The 13,374-nt window shown below is 36.6% G+C and overlaps 1 protein-coding gene across 2 annotated transcripts in view; it reads right to left on the bottom strand.

Moving 5' to 3' along the window:
• ankrd12 (ankyrin repeat domain 12) overlaps window positions 1-13,140 on the bottom strand; it is a 60,702-nt gene extending 47,562 nt beyond the window's left edge. For both annotated transcript variants that reach the window (XM_048162887.1, XM_048162888.1), the window contains exon 1: window positions 12,942-13,140. The gene's annotated coding sequence lies outside the window, so the exon portion shown is untranslated. The remainder of the gene's footprint in view (window positions 1-12,941) is intronic.
• Window positions 13,141-13,374: the final 234 nt, after the last annotated feature.

Here is a 13,374-nt window from a genome sequence, read left to right as displayed (position 1 = left end):
TAGCCAATAGCCACCAACTAATAAGCTATTTGAATTCACTCGCTAGTGTTTGAGTTGGAGGCTAAGAATAAGTTTAGCACAGATATATTTTCATTTTGCCTACACTTGAACACTGACTGAGTGCTTGAGAGTTTCACTCTCCACCTTCAAAACGCACAATTCATATTAGGGGCTTTCGCACCAGAGGAACCTTTTCATAGTTCCTGAAGTACCCGGATTTTTCCATGTTCGCACCGCGGGAACTAAGAACGATTTTAGTTCTAGGAACACCTTTTGGTGGAAATAAATTAGCTCCTACTTCAGAGTAGGGTCTAAACCAGCACTATAGGAACGATCAGTGACGTAAGTGTATGTTGATTGGTCAAACACATGTCGAACACCAGCACCCGACATTTTTAAAAAGCTGTGTAAAGATATTTAGTTCACGAACATGTAAAACAGCAATAACGGCATTTTACCTGTTGTCTACAGGGTTGTGTTCTTTTCTCAGCCTCGATGATATGCAATACTGAAAGTTGTCATAGGAGATTTCGTCTCTTAGCCCCACTTTTTACTCTTTCAGTTGCTTAAATTATGCGTTTACATTTCAGCTCCAATCACGGCATCATCCATTCACCGGTTTTTAGCGTCTGTAAATGCCGCACTTACAGACACCGCTGTCGGCCACTTCTTAGTTCCTATAGCCGGTGCGAACGCAAACAGGAACCTGGCCCGGGGGAGAAATTAGTTGTCGGGAACTATAGTGGCTGGTTCCTAGAACTGAGTTCCTAGAAGTATTTAGTGCGAAAGCCCCTATTGATATCAACGAATGCACAGTGTATTTGACGCACTGTAAACTCTAGTATTTCAGTGCCCGACTCACCCTCACATGCGAGAGCGAGTCTTGCATACCAGGTAGAATTGATGCGCTACATGTAAATGGTATTCTTTGTAGTATTTTCCTGTCAAAATGGCATTAGTTTGGAATTATTCAGCCTTTAAGAACAAGCAAAAACCACTGCCGGTTCCTTCGATAGTGGGCAGAACTAATTGTGCGAACTGCAATCTCACTGGCTAACGCTCACCTATTACCGTCCACGTTTTGATTTCAGCAAATCAGTTTGAGCGAACGTAGAAAATGTGATTAATATTCATTAACCCAGCAGTTCATCAGACCTTAGCGCATTTTTTTTTTTATATTGTTATTAGTTGAAGAATTAGTAGTAGTAGGATCTTATCTTATTGAAAGACTAACAATGTCCACCACCACCAGCCCCAAGTTTTGTTAGTAAGATAAATATACATACATTTTCATTCATACATGGATGCCATTTGGTTTTAATTGTAATTACTGAAGTTCTATCATAAAAAATGCTTGATTGACAGATATTAAAAAGTGTAGTTGTTATGCGTTCAGATCATATCACATATGAATGTATCTTAATAAAAGGCTGTGCTATTTTAAGACGATAAGCTGATTTGGTGGAATCATTGAAATATATAGTAGTCATAGTCTGGCAAGTAAACAAACAAACAAAAAAAAAAAAATATGACTAGTGACAATGACAATTCTACTGCCAAGGTGTGTGCAGCTGCAAAGGGTTGTTTATTAATCAAAAAAAGCAGATTGTTGATTGGACAAGTCAAATACAGCACTGTGGCATCTATGTAATTTAGACTGTATTTCAAAGCCAAAAAATTATTATACAGACCTTAGTTTTTGAATTCAATGCAAGGTACCTTGGTATCACTGATAATGTTTGACATTGACAATAACATTTTTAATAACATTTCCAATAATTTCAGTAAACAAAAGGTAGTGAATATTAGACATTACTTCAGATAATAATACTGTACAACCTATCGAAGGGACTGTGCGTCTATGCCACACTGCCTCATTTTTATGTCATGGTGCCCATAATGCCAATTTAAATCTAATAGAACTGAATTAAAAATACATTTATTCTACAATGTAAACAGGAAACTTGCCTTAAATTATGTAACTGATACAAGGGTAAACAGAGAAGCGTCCAAAGCCAAAAAAGCTTAAAATGGTGATTGTCTTTTTTTCTTTTCAAAATGTGTAAGCAATAAGGTACGAGAGGCTGTGCTGTATAGTGAATAAGTCACGGCTGAAGGGCGATGTGCCTCGTGTTGTGCCTGCAACCCCTTCAGCTGTGGCTTATTCACGATACAGCACTAATCCTCGAGTACCTTATTGCTGTTATAAAACGGTTACCACACAATACAAATATTAAAGCCAAAAATATGTATCAATGCAACTTTCATCAAGTAACCTTTCACTATATAAAGCCTTCCTTCCGCTGGGGAAAAAAATAGTCCCTGATCGTGAACAGCAACAGTAACTAGACTACAGACTACAATGAGCTTCTTCCCGGTTTGGTGACATCACTAACCCTAAAATTTACATAAACCCCGTCCCCGAGAACATGCAACAAAGGGAGTGAGGCCACGTTGGTCTGCTTTAGAGAAGAGGAAGAGTTGTTGTAGTAGAGTGTTGTTGCTTCACAAATGAGGGTCAATTCAACGCTGGATTTGCACAAAAGATTAACATGACAGCACATGCTAGTTGATGAGTTGAATCAACTCCACAGCAACTACATAAATTTATCCACTAACCATTCAGAAACGTCTAAAAGTTGTAACTTCTTCCTGAGTCTCTCCATCAGTGTCGACTCCGGTTTGAACAATGTAAGGCTGAACACCGTTACTGACAATCCTCATTTTGGCTGCGTGAGATTCTCCAGCTTTGTTGTTGTTGAGCAACCGAAGCACGAGCTGTTAAAGCTCCGCCCTCTTCTGGAAAGGGGGCCGGGAGCAGCAGCTCATTTGCATTTAAAGGGACACACACAAAAACTGTGTTTTTACTCACTCCCAAATAGGGGCAAATTTGACAAGCTATAATAAATGATCTGTGGGGTATTTTGAGCTGAAACTTCACAGACACATTTTAGGGACACCAAAGACTTATATTACATCTTGTGAAAAGGGCATTATAGGTCCCCTTTAAAACACAATTAAGTGTAGTTGAGATACATAGATGGAACTCGTATTCTGTGTTTCTATGGTAAAAGTGTTGACTAAAGTCCTGCTGTCTGCTGTAATTAGATTCATGGTGTTAGCAGAGCAAAGGATTGAATGGATGAGTAGTTAATGTGCATGTCTGAACAATGGAGAAGACAAGAACGTCTCAAATTCTCCAGACAATCTGGTGAAGAGCATGAGGATGCTAGCTGTCTCATCTCAAGTGTCAGAGACATGGCATTACGAGATGGCCTGACCATTATTTGGAAGCTCCTTTACAAACGTTGCAGAAACACAACATAAGACCTAAGCGATCGAGTTTTACAACTTGATTCTCCAGTACACCAGCATATAACCGAATACTGAATCGCCTGTATACTGACAGCACTCAAATCATACAACAACGATTGATGATTTTAACTCTCACATTTACAAACAGACCTAACATCTTAAAAGTAGATAAGAATCAGCATTGATTTAGCATTCTGAATCATAAACTTGTAAAAACATCTGCTAAACACTGTTCTAACATCTGGCAGGGAAAATTTGAACAAAGTACTGCAATAGGCAGCCACTCTAAAAGTTACATAATTTGGATGAAAATGTGCACCAAAAATCTGCCATTTTGATATATATTTTCTAAAGCGTAAACCATTAAGCAAGCGCAACTGAATAGCCATCAAAATTTCATTCATATTCATGCATAAATAAATAATTCTAGCACATGGGCACTTCTTTACCTTTGGATAAACATGGATATACTACATATATTCTGGATGGACCATGAGCATGTCACTCTACATGAAAAATTATCATATGAATGTAAATAAAACATGAACTGTTACGTCACATCCTTGCAGGGAAATGCGACTTTGGTTTCAAAAACAAATAGTGTTGGCCAGACGTGTATGCGTGCAGTCCGTGTCTTGAGCATGAGGAGAAAGTCACTCTATTTCCTGACAGGACGTGCGTACAGACCAGCAAACACAGACCCTGTTGATTGAAGGGTTTCTAGAAACCAATCGCTTCGCAATCCAACAGCTCTCAGCAGCACGACGTGGCCGTTTTAACAAAAACAAACCTTCAGTAAAGCTGGTACACTTTGACAACTAAAATATCTATAGGAACAATTTATCCTTCGCTAAGCTCTGCCCCCTGGTTACTGTTGCTAGGTCTGATGAACTTTACAGAATGCCTCATAGAACAAAACTGGAGATTTCTGTGACCAGTGTTATGTAGATATTCTTCTTATATGGAATGGCGTGAATTGTAACAATGCAAGTCATCGTTATAGGCCTTTTCCTTTAAGCAAATTGTTAAAGGCACAATATGTAAGATTTTTAGATTAAAATATCCAAAAACCACTAGAACAGTGTTATATATTTTGTTGACTTATGTACTTACATTATCCCAGATGTTTCCAGGAATGTTTAAATACAGAGAAATAAGCAGTTTTAACCAGGACATTGCCTATCAATGACATCATACCTGCGTTATCCTTGATTTCCTGTTTTACTTTGTAGAAACCATGGAAACACCAGAGACGCTTTAATATATTATGTGTGTTATTAGACAGGTGAGCAACTGTTTGGATACATTTATCAACAGAGAACTAATCATGCTATATAGTTCAACACAGTAAGTCTTATTGTTTAAATCTAGTATTCTTGATTTACCGCGAGTTAGGGCTGGGCGATATATCGCATGCGATTTTCACGCGCATTTCGTCAGTAAAGCCGGTTCCCTGATTACTGCTAAATTGCATCACCTGCTTTCAAATGGAGCGGCATTTAGACAGAGCCGTAGATCACTGACAAGCTACGCAATATCGCGTTCATTATCGCAGATGAATCGCCTTCGATAATGAACACGATATTGCGTAGCTTGTCAGTGATCTATGGCTCTGTCTATTAAATGCCGCTCCATTTGAAAGCAGGTGATGGCGATTTCACGGTAATCAGTGAACCGGCTTTTCTGCCGAAATGCACGTGACAATCGCATGCGATATATCGCCCAGCCCTAATATCTAATATGATAAAACAGTACTGCGTTACCAGACTTACATCGTGTCCTAACTAGACGCGACGCCGTGACATGCGATAAAAAAAGATCTTTTCCACGTTAATCAGAGTTTTTGTCCTAACCAGCCACGACGGCGACACGCAACGATTCTATTTTAGAAACAGTCTATTTCGGCGTGTTAAAAGCATGTAATGTGAGTTTGAATATCATTCTGTGTTCCGAGATTTTTAGCTGTAATGAAAACAATACTGGCTAATTCACCTCAGATCTTGAAAATAAATAAATGGGCACAAGAACGTTCAAACTGTCAACTCAGTGTGAACAAACAAGTGTATTCTATGATAAAGATTGTTTCAGTCACTCCATATGTACTTTAAATAATGTTTAAATGGTGTAATATTTATTAATTTTATTATGTACTAACCCATTTCATCGTGCCTGCTGTGCTCTTGCAAAGAGAGCCCGCCCACACTCTTCTGATTGGCTGTGGATTTTGATTGATTTTATCGCTTCTCATTGTCGCGTCGCGTCTAGTGTGGACAGTCAAATTGCTTGTCGCTGGAATCTTAATCGCATCGCAACTGGTTAAGACTGCAAGAAGCGAGCATAAAAGTTCCGCTTCTCTCGAGCCATGTGTCGCGCTCGTCTCTCAATAGCAGTCGCTCCAGTGGCCTCCACCGGATGTAGCCATGAAGACAACACCTCCCATGATTCCGTGAAATCAAGGCGTCATCAAACTGCGCCTTTGTTTTGAATAAGCAACCTCTAGTGGCTATAAATTACATATTGTGCCTTTAAATTTCACAAATAACATGATTAAAAAGTATAAGCGGATATGACAAATCAGCTTGGAGGCACTTCCCTTGAATCAGAAAATAAAAAGATAAATGTTCTCTTTTTAAATCTTAGAACAGAGAAATGTTTCTACAACACTTCTTTCACTATAGTACACTGAAAACAATGGAGTAAGATTTAGAAACTGCTAGTAAATTTCACAAATAATTAAAAACAAATGGCAAGCAACACATTGAATTGAGCGTGAAATTTCTTGTAAACCGCAGTCCAACATTTTGTTTTATTTACAACTTTCAAAATCATTTTTACAGTGATTGTGAAATGTGTTGCTAAATGTGTGGCTTCTACTATGACCAAAATCAATTTGTTAATGAACTAACATTAAGTTATTACCATTAATTTAAAGCATCAAGAACTTTTTTAATCCCCAAAGAACCACAGAGCAACTCAAGAACAGTATACAGCTAAAAAGGGTTCTTGATAAGAAGAGGCTTCCTCGGTAAACCTAAGATGATGCAAATAAAGAGTATATTTCAATTGTCTGAATTTCCATTGTAGTGGAAACAGCACCAGGAGGAAAGGCTGAAGTTACCACATCAGCTGAGTCCTACACACCCAAAAAGCCACGAGTTACACAGTTGTCCCACTGAAGGCTTTTAAAGCCTGACCTTTGTGGGGTGAAGGATGAAACTTGACGTATTCTTACAGGGGGTTTCCCCAAATGCGATTGGTTTCTATAAGGGACTCATAAAAGAGGAAATTCAGAGGATTTGTGTGCTCTTCGAAAGAAACATCAGAGAGGGGAAAATGTTCAACACCTGTGACATATGCAGTTGTAAATGAGCATGTTCACTGATCTGAAGTACCAATGACCATGTTGATTGAATCATGGTGACAAGAACAGTTGTCTAAAGAGAAAATGGTGAATGATAGTGTGATTATTTTGGTGTTAAACAATGCTGGCCATTACCTCTCCATGCACAAAAAAGATTTCAGGCCAGAAACATGCTCTATTCAACCAGACCAATTAAAGTAATAGGCCAATCACTGGTCATTTTTAGTTGATTTACAAATGTGTGTCCAAAATCTACAAAGAGCAAATATTTGTATATTTTTAGTGAATCTAGTAAATGCTAAATAAATGTTAGGCTACATTTAAATCCAAACATTTGGTGTGTTATGTCTTAGAAATAATACATTATAGCATTCAAAAGTTTGAGGTCAGTAAGATTTTTTTTTTTATTATTTGAAATAAATTATTACCTTTATTCACCAAGGACACATTAAACTGATCAAAAGTGACAGTATTTACATGTATAATGATACAAAAGATTTCCATTTCAAATAAATGCTGTTCTTTTGCACTTTCTATTCATCAAAGAAACCATCAAAAAAAACAGCACAACTGTTTTCAACATTGATAATAATAAGAAATGTTTCTTGAGCAGCAAATCAGCATATTAGGATGATTTCTGAAAGATCACGTGACATTGAAGACTAGTGGTTCACGGTTTGGATCATATTATGGTTTTTGAGTCACGGATCGGATCATTTTTTGGATCAGCAAGAAAAAAAATGTATAAATAATTAAGTACTTTGATACCACAGCAAAAACTACTAGTCTAGCTAATAAATTTAAAATATTATTAAAGGCAAGTGAACAATCAGTGAAAAAATAAGAACAAATACACTAATTACAAGCATAGATAAATACATTATAACAAAGTAAATGTAAAATAACACTATAGTGTTCACTGTATAAATTAAATATAGATTAATCTTTAAGTTGTGTTTTGTTGTTTGCTGTAATGGTTCAAAATCGCTTAAATGTGTAAATTTGCAACATACAACTTTCACTCTATGATGATTAAACTCTGCAATTAATCTGCGAATCACATGCGTGCCGAACTATAGGCCTGGTCCTTACGGATCAACTACGATCCATTTAATTCCTACTGAAGACTGGAGTAATGATGCTGAAAATTCAGTCTGCATCACAGGAATAAATAACATTTTAAAATGTATTCGAATAGAAAATAGTTTTCACAATATTTCTGTTTTTACTGTATATTTGGCAAATCTTACTGACCCCAAACTTTCGAATGGTAATGTATATTAGTATTATAAGCCACCTTGCTCTTCTAGATGTGGATAATCGATATCAAACATTGCAAAACCCATAATGGTGGTCAGCCTTAAGAATGAACAAATTAGCCGAAATATTTAATAACAAACATTAAAGAAACTAATGATGTGGAAAAATTGTGCATTCAGATTCAGCCTGGACTTGCTGATTAGACGACTCATACTATGGCTGTTGGATTACATTTGTTCTGAGCAGAATACGAAAGTGCTTTTGTTTATTTTACGAAATGGATCCAGAGGTCAGTGATACTGAAAGCTCTTCAAACGCACACGTGAAAAGCAGCATATGAAATACAAGCTCTTAAACGAGGGCCTATTTCAAATCTTGCCACTTTAATCAATCAGCCACCTTCATTTACTAAAAGAAGACCAAATACTAGAAAAAAACAGAAATAAATTAAGCAAAAAAAGCATAACTGCAATATAAAATGTGCCAAATTCTATCAACATCAAGTAGAGACACAAAGCCTCTTTTTTTGTCAGCGTTAAAACCTTGTACTTCAAAGCCCTGTGTCTGTGCGGGAAAAAAGGAGCTCGGCAAAATAAAAATGGCATCCAGTTTGAACGTGAAGCGAGGAGAGAGGTCTCTCACGGGAATGGTTCAGATCACAAAGGCCAACGTCTAATGGGTAGGAGAGTGAGTCACACGCCTGTTTCTGTCTCTCTCGCTTTTCCCTTTTTCTCCCTCTCTCTCATGCAACCAGCTCCCGCTCGCACGAGCTTCATGGAAATACGTCTGCTCAAACCGTCCGGCGCACAGTGGATGAACTCGACAGAAACGCTGCAGCGTACCGGTGTCATCTGTGCAAATGAAAGCAAAACTAGGACACGACTGTAAACAGAGCAGCCAAATGTGCAGCGCCAGTTGGTGCACTTCTGATTTCTTGCAGACAGACGTGCTGTTGGGTAGTTCATGCATAATGTCTCCTTGGCCTTTTTTTTAACATTAAAATTTTAGGTTCAAATTAATGTATAATGTAATATGAAAAAAGAAAGAAAGAGAGAATTAGCATTGTTTAAATGCTGTTTAAATAGTTTTAGCATGTCAAACTACACGACATACCAACTTCCTTCTATATAAAATATGATCTGGTTGAATATCCACTTCATTTTTATTTCAAATACACTAGAGATTTCAGGTTGCAAAATTGTACTATATAAGGGTGGGCGATATACCGGCAGACACAATTAACAGGTAGAAGACTGTTAGAGATTTTGGAATATGTCTCTATCATGGTTACACTCACATGATGTTGCTATGCTGCGCCGTCACAAAGGCTTATCATTTGAATGTGTTTTTAAGCATTGCGGTTTTTAAAAAAGGGATTTTAAACCATTGAAGTGCAGTAAGCAGCGAAAGACAACATTTCGCTATATGCGCACACTGTCTGAGAGATGGTTTCTGAGCGCTGTCTGAGGGATGCATGCAGCATATGGAGCCGCTGCTCAGCGTGTGAGTACTGAAATTAGTTCTTTTTTTATTGGGCTTGAACGGTTAAATAAACACACTTATGTGTCAAAATGCCCGTCTTTGCAAGTATCCTCGTAAACATAGTCATTTTTGTCTTAAGTGAATGTAAACATTTGAGAAAGAAAATGCATGAGTATATTGGATCCGTGCATTCGGTCTTAAAGTGACAGCAGCCTAATAAACCTGCTGCTGTCTGTCATTAATGATAATCAACCAACAAAAGAGAGAAAATCTCTCACTGTTCTTGACTGAATCACTTTTGTTACTTTAAATAAGAACAAATGTATATTTAATTTACACAGTTTTTTTTATTAGTCTGTTTTTTTTTGTGATATTGAAAATGGTGACAAGAATTATGAAATTTCAATGGTATAAAATTTTGATTTCATAAAAACCTTATTTAAAGCAAAAATAACTATCACTGTAAAAAAATTATTCAGTTAAATTTATGGTAAAAACAAACAAACAAACAAAAAAAAAAACGGCAGCTGTGGTTGCCAGAAATAGATTAGCAACATTTTAGGTTTTACAGATTTAACTTAAATTTACAGTAAAATATCATATTTCACTAACTGATATAATGTTAATTTACTAATCTATTAAAGAACTAATATCTGATTTATACCTTTATAATACACTGACAATCACCAAACACAGAGGTGATGATTTACATGATGAATCAAAGTTCATCACAAGCAGCTTTTCCACAAGCTGAGAAGGTACTATATGCAAATATATAAAAGGTTCAAAAGCGTCATTCATTAAAAACTTTTTTTTAAAAATGCAATAAACATTAATTTAACAACATCAGATGTAACATAAAACCATAATGTACATAACTGATTAGAAAAAAATAAAAAAATAAAAATATCAACAAAAGTGTCACATAGGGAATTTTGGGAATATTAATTTATGTTTTTTTACTGTAAATTACACGACTTGTTCTTTTTCCCTTAGAAAAACTGTAAATTCAACAATATTTTACTGTAAGATTACATTAAATGTACGGTTAGATCTATTATAGTTATTTACAGTATATAGTACGGAAACTTTCTGTTAACCAATTAACAGTTTTTCACTGTAGCATTTTTACAGTCTTTTACCGTTAAAATCACAATCATTTTTTATATCACTATTGTGACTTAAAATTTCTCATGTCGTGATATAAGATTTTGGTCATATAACCCACCCCCTTTTTTTTATACTAGAAATAAACAAACTAAAATAATAATAAAATACAAAAACATAATGTTTTAAATAACAACTGTTGGCTTGAACAATATGGATTATTTAATGGCCAATAACACCAATATCAACAGTGGAAGATGGCTGATATAAAGCTGATATATTACAACTAATAATAAAAACACATATATATATATATTATGGAAATTTTTTAAGAAATGAGACATACACAAAATTGCCATACTATTTACCCTAAATTCAGTAACATATCTCTAAATTCACATTGACAAAATGTTTACAAGGCTGCCGTCAACTTCTGAAACTGACATGTGGGAAATACCACATCTAATTATCAGACAACCAGATGTACTTATCGATCACTGACAATAATCTCAAAATGGAAAAATTTCAAATGCATATTCTTTGTTTTGACTCTGCAGTAAATCTGTGCATGTATGAATGTTATGTTAAACACATTATGAACACTGGGATATTATGAACTGGGAATGTCCTGAAATGATATTTGGAAAAATTAAGAGAGGTGTGGCTGCGTGTGACACAACAGCGTTTCACTTTTAGGCCCAAATGAGAAAAATAAATGTGTGTCTATGAAAAAAGAATCTGCCTCTTTGGGGTTACGTTTATTATTTCAAACTTTTAAGCTCGATTTCATTGTCAGTCTATCTTTATTTTGGCTCAATCTGTGTCGCTTTCCATCTGCCAAATGCAGTTTGTTATTTTGCTGAGATACGTGCGAGTGTTGCCTTGACAGTCGCTGCAAATTCCCACCGCATCAGCACCACCACGGATCGTTTATCTAACGTAAACACGCCATATAACTATAAAAGAAGCATTTTGGAGGCTAAGTAGCCCTGAAACAACTTAGACAGAAACGAGCCTGTTATTATTCGTCATAATGCCGTTGAATTGCACAGATTCTCACACAGGGGCCTTTCGTGCATGTGGCCCCGTGACTTTAAAAAGGGTCAATGGAAAATCAGCAGGAACCACAGGCTCTCCTTGGACGGTGGCCCGGCTGTGGAAAACTGGGATCTTTGAATAATAATCCCTAATATGTCATTCTGAAAGTGTGTGAGTGCAGAACAAGACTAAGCGAGTGGGCGTAAACATCTGATCTAGATTCCATACTCAGAAGCTAAAACGAATATCAAATCTGTCCTGCCCAAAAATAAAAGTCAAATCAAAACCTTCGAGCTACATACAAAAATGCTTAAATTATTATGTAACCCACAACAATAATCTATATAACTTAAATGTAGAAAATTTGGAGGATAAAAATAATAAAATAAATATAAAAAAAATGTATATTGTATATTGTACAGTAAGTCATTTCTTCACTATAATTTTAATAGATCAAACAAACTGGAAACATTTCAATAACACACACTAGATTTTGAAGACCTAAAATATAATAATTCATAAAAATAATGCATTATTCACAAATAAACAACTGCTTTCAGAATACCCATCCTATATATACACACACATGTATGACTGTGCTCATAGTAAACAATGTACTACCGTGTTGTCATTACAAAAATCTCTATGAAAGACATAACGAACTGCACCTGCATTTGACATGCTTCTGGCTGTCGCTGCACAGCTGAAGACGCCTCGGTACGTCCTTTAGACAAAAGGTTTCTGCGCGAAGGACGGTCACCAAATAAAGCTTTGTGCAAACCACACACACATATACATACACACACACACCAGAGCTGCATGCATGAATACAATATTTCATGCACGTCGCAGCTGCAACCGCGCTCAATATAACAAACGCCAAGAAATTATTATACAAATATATATTTACATACATTCCATGCATTTGTGTCATACATGCTCCAGTCATTTATTACGAAAAAAAAAATGGGTTATGCAAATTACAATAAATGCAATGCATTCTGGCTGACTATCTGACACCAAGATCCCACTTTAATTGGTTTATTATGAAAACTACAGCATACAGTATCACGTTGCGGTCTGCGCCACCCCTCTCACGCACAGACAATGAGCCCGCAGTGGGTTTATGAGACATGCGGGCCCCTCCAGCTCTTCACACCCGCACGCGCCTGTCACTGACGCACGCGCGGCACGCTAGCAACGCTCCTGAACACAAACCTGCACATAATACTCAGCAAATAATCCTACATACACCTCGTTATTGTTGTTCTAGCCACTCAGACTGGTTGGTTAAGCTCCCCATAGCAAAACTAACTGCGTTTTCCTCCTTCTACAGTCGGAACCCGCGACAAAAAAACAACCGAAACTTTCTGCTTACCGTCTTTGGCTTCCTCTTCGTCATTCACCTACGAGCAGGATACGAAATCTCGACGATTTTAAGGAAAAGAAATGAGTGTGTCGGAGGGTAAAAACTGAACATTAACCCTACGGCTGTGTGACGTCTCTCAGTGCTGCTTTTGAAAACATCGCCGTCAGTCCGTCTCTAAGAAAAGCCCCAGCGAAAAAACACGTAAAGCACAGGAGCTCATTGGCTGACGAGGGGCCACGTGATCCGAGGCGCTCAAAAACGTTTTGCGCGTGCTCGTACTCTCTCTGCTGCTACACTGATATTTTTGCTGTTCTATTAATGTTTTGTTTGTTTATTTTAACATTATTTTATTATTATTCAATTCATTAATTATTTCTTGTGTATCTTTTTTATTTAATTAAATATCATTTGGCTGAAATAATTTTATGTTATTTTGATTTTA

Source organism: Megalobrama amblycephala, linkage group LG17 (genome assembly GCF_018812025.1).
Source record: "Megalobrama amblycephala isolate DHTTF-2021 linkage group LG17, ASM1881202v1, whole genome shotgun sequence".
Taxonomy (NCBI): domain Eukaryota; kingdom Metazoa; phylum Chordata; class Actinopteri; order Cypriniformes; family Xenocyprididae; genus Megalobrama; species Megalobrama amblycephala.
The sequence above is the reverse complement of the archived record's forward strand: the minus strand, read 5'-3'. Positions and strand labels throughout refer to the sequence as shown.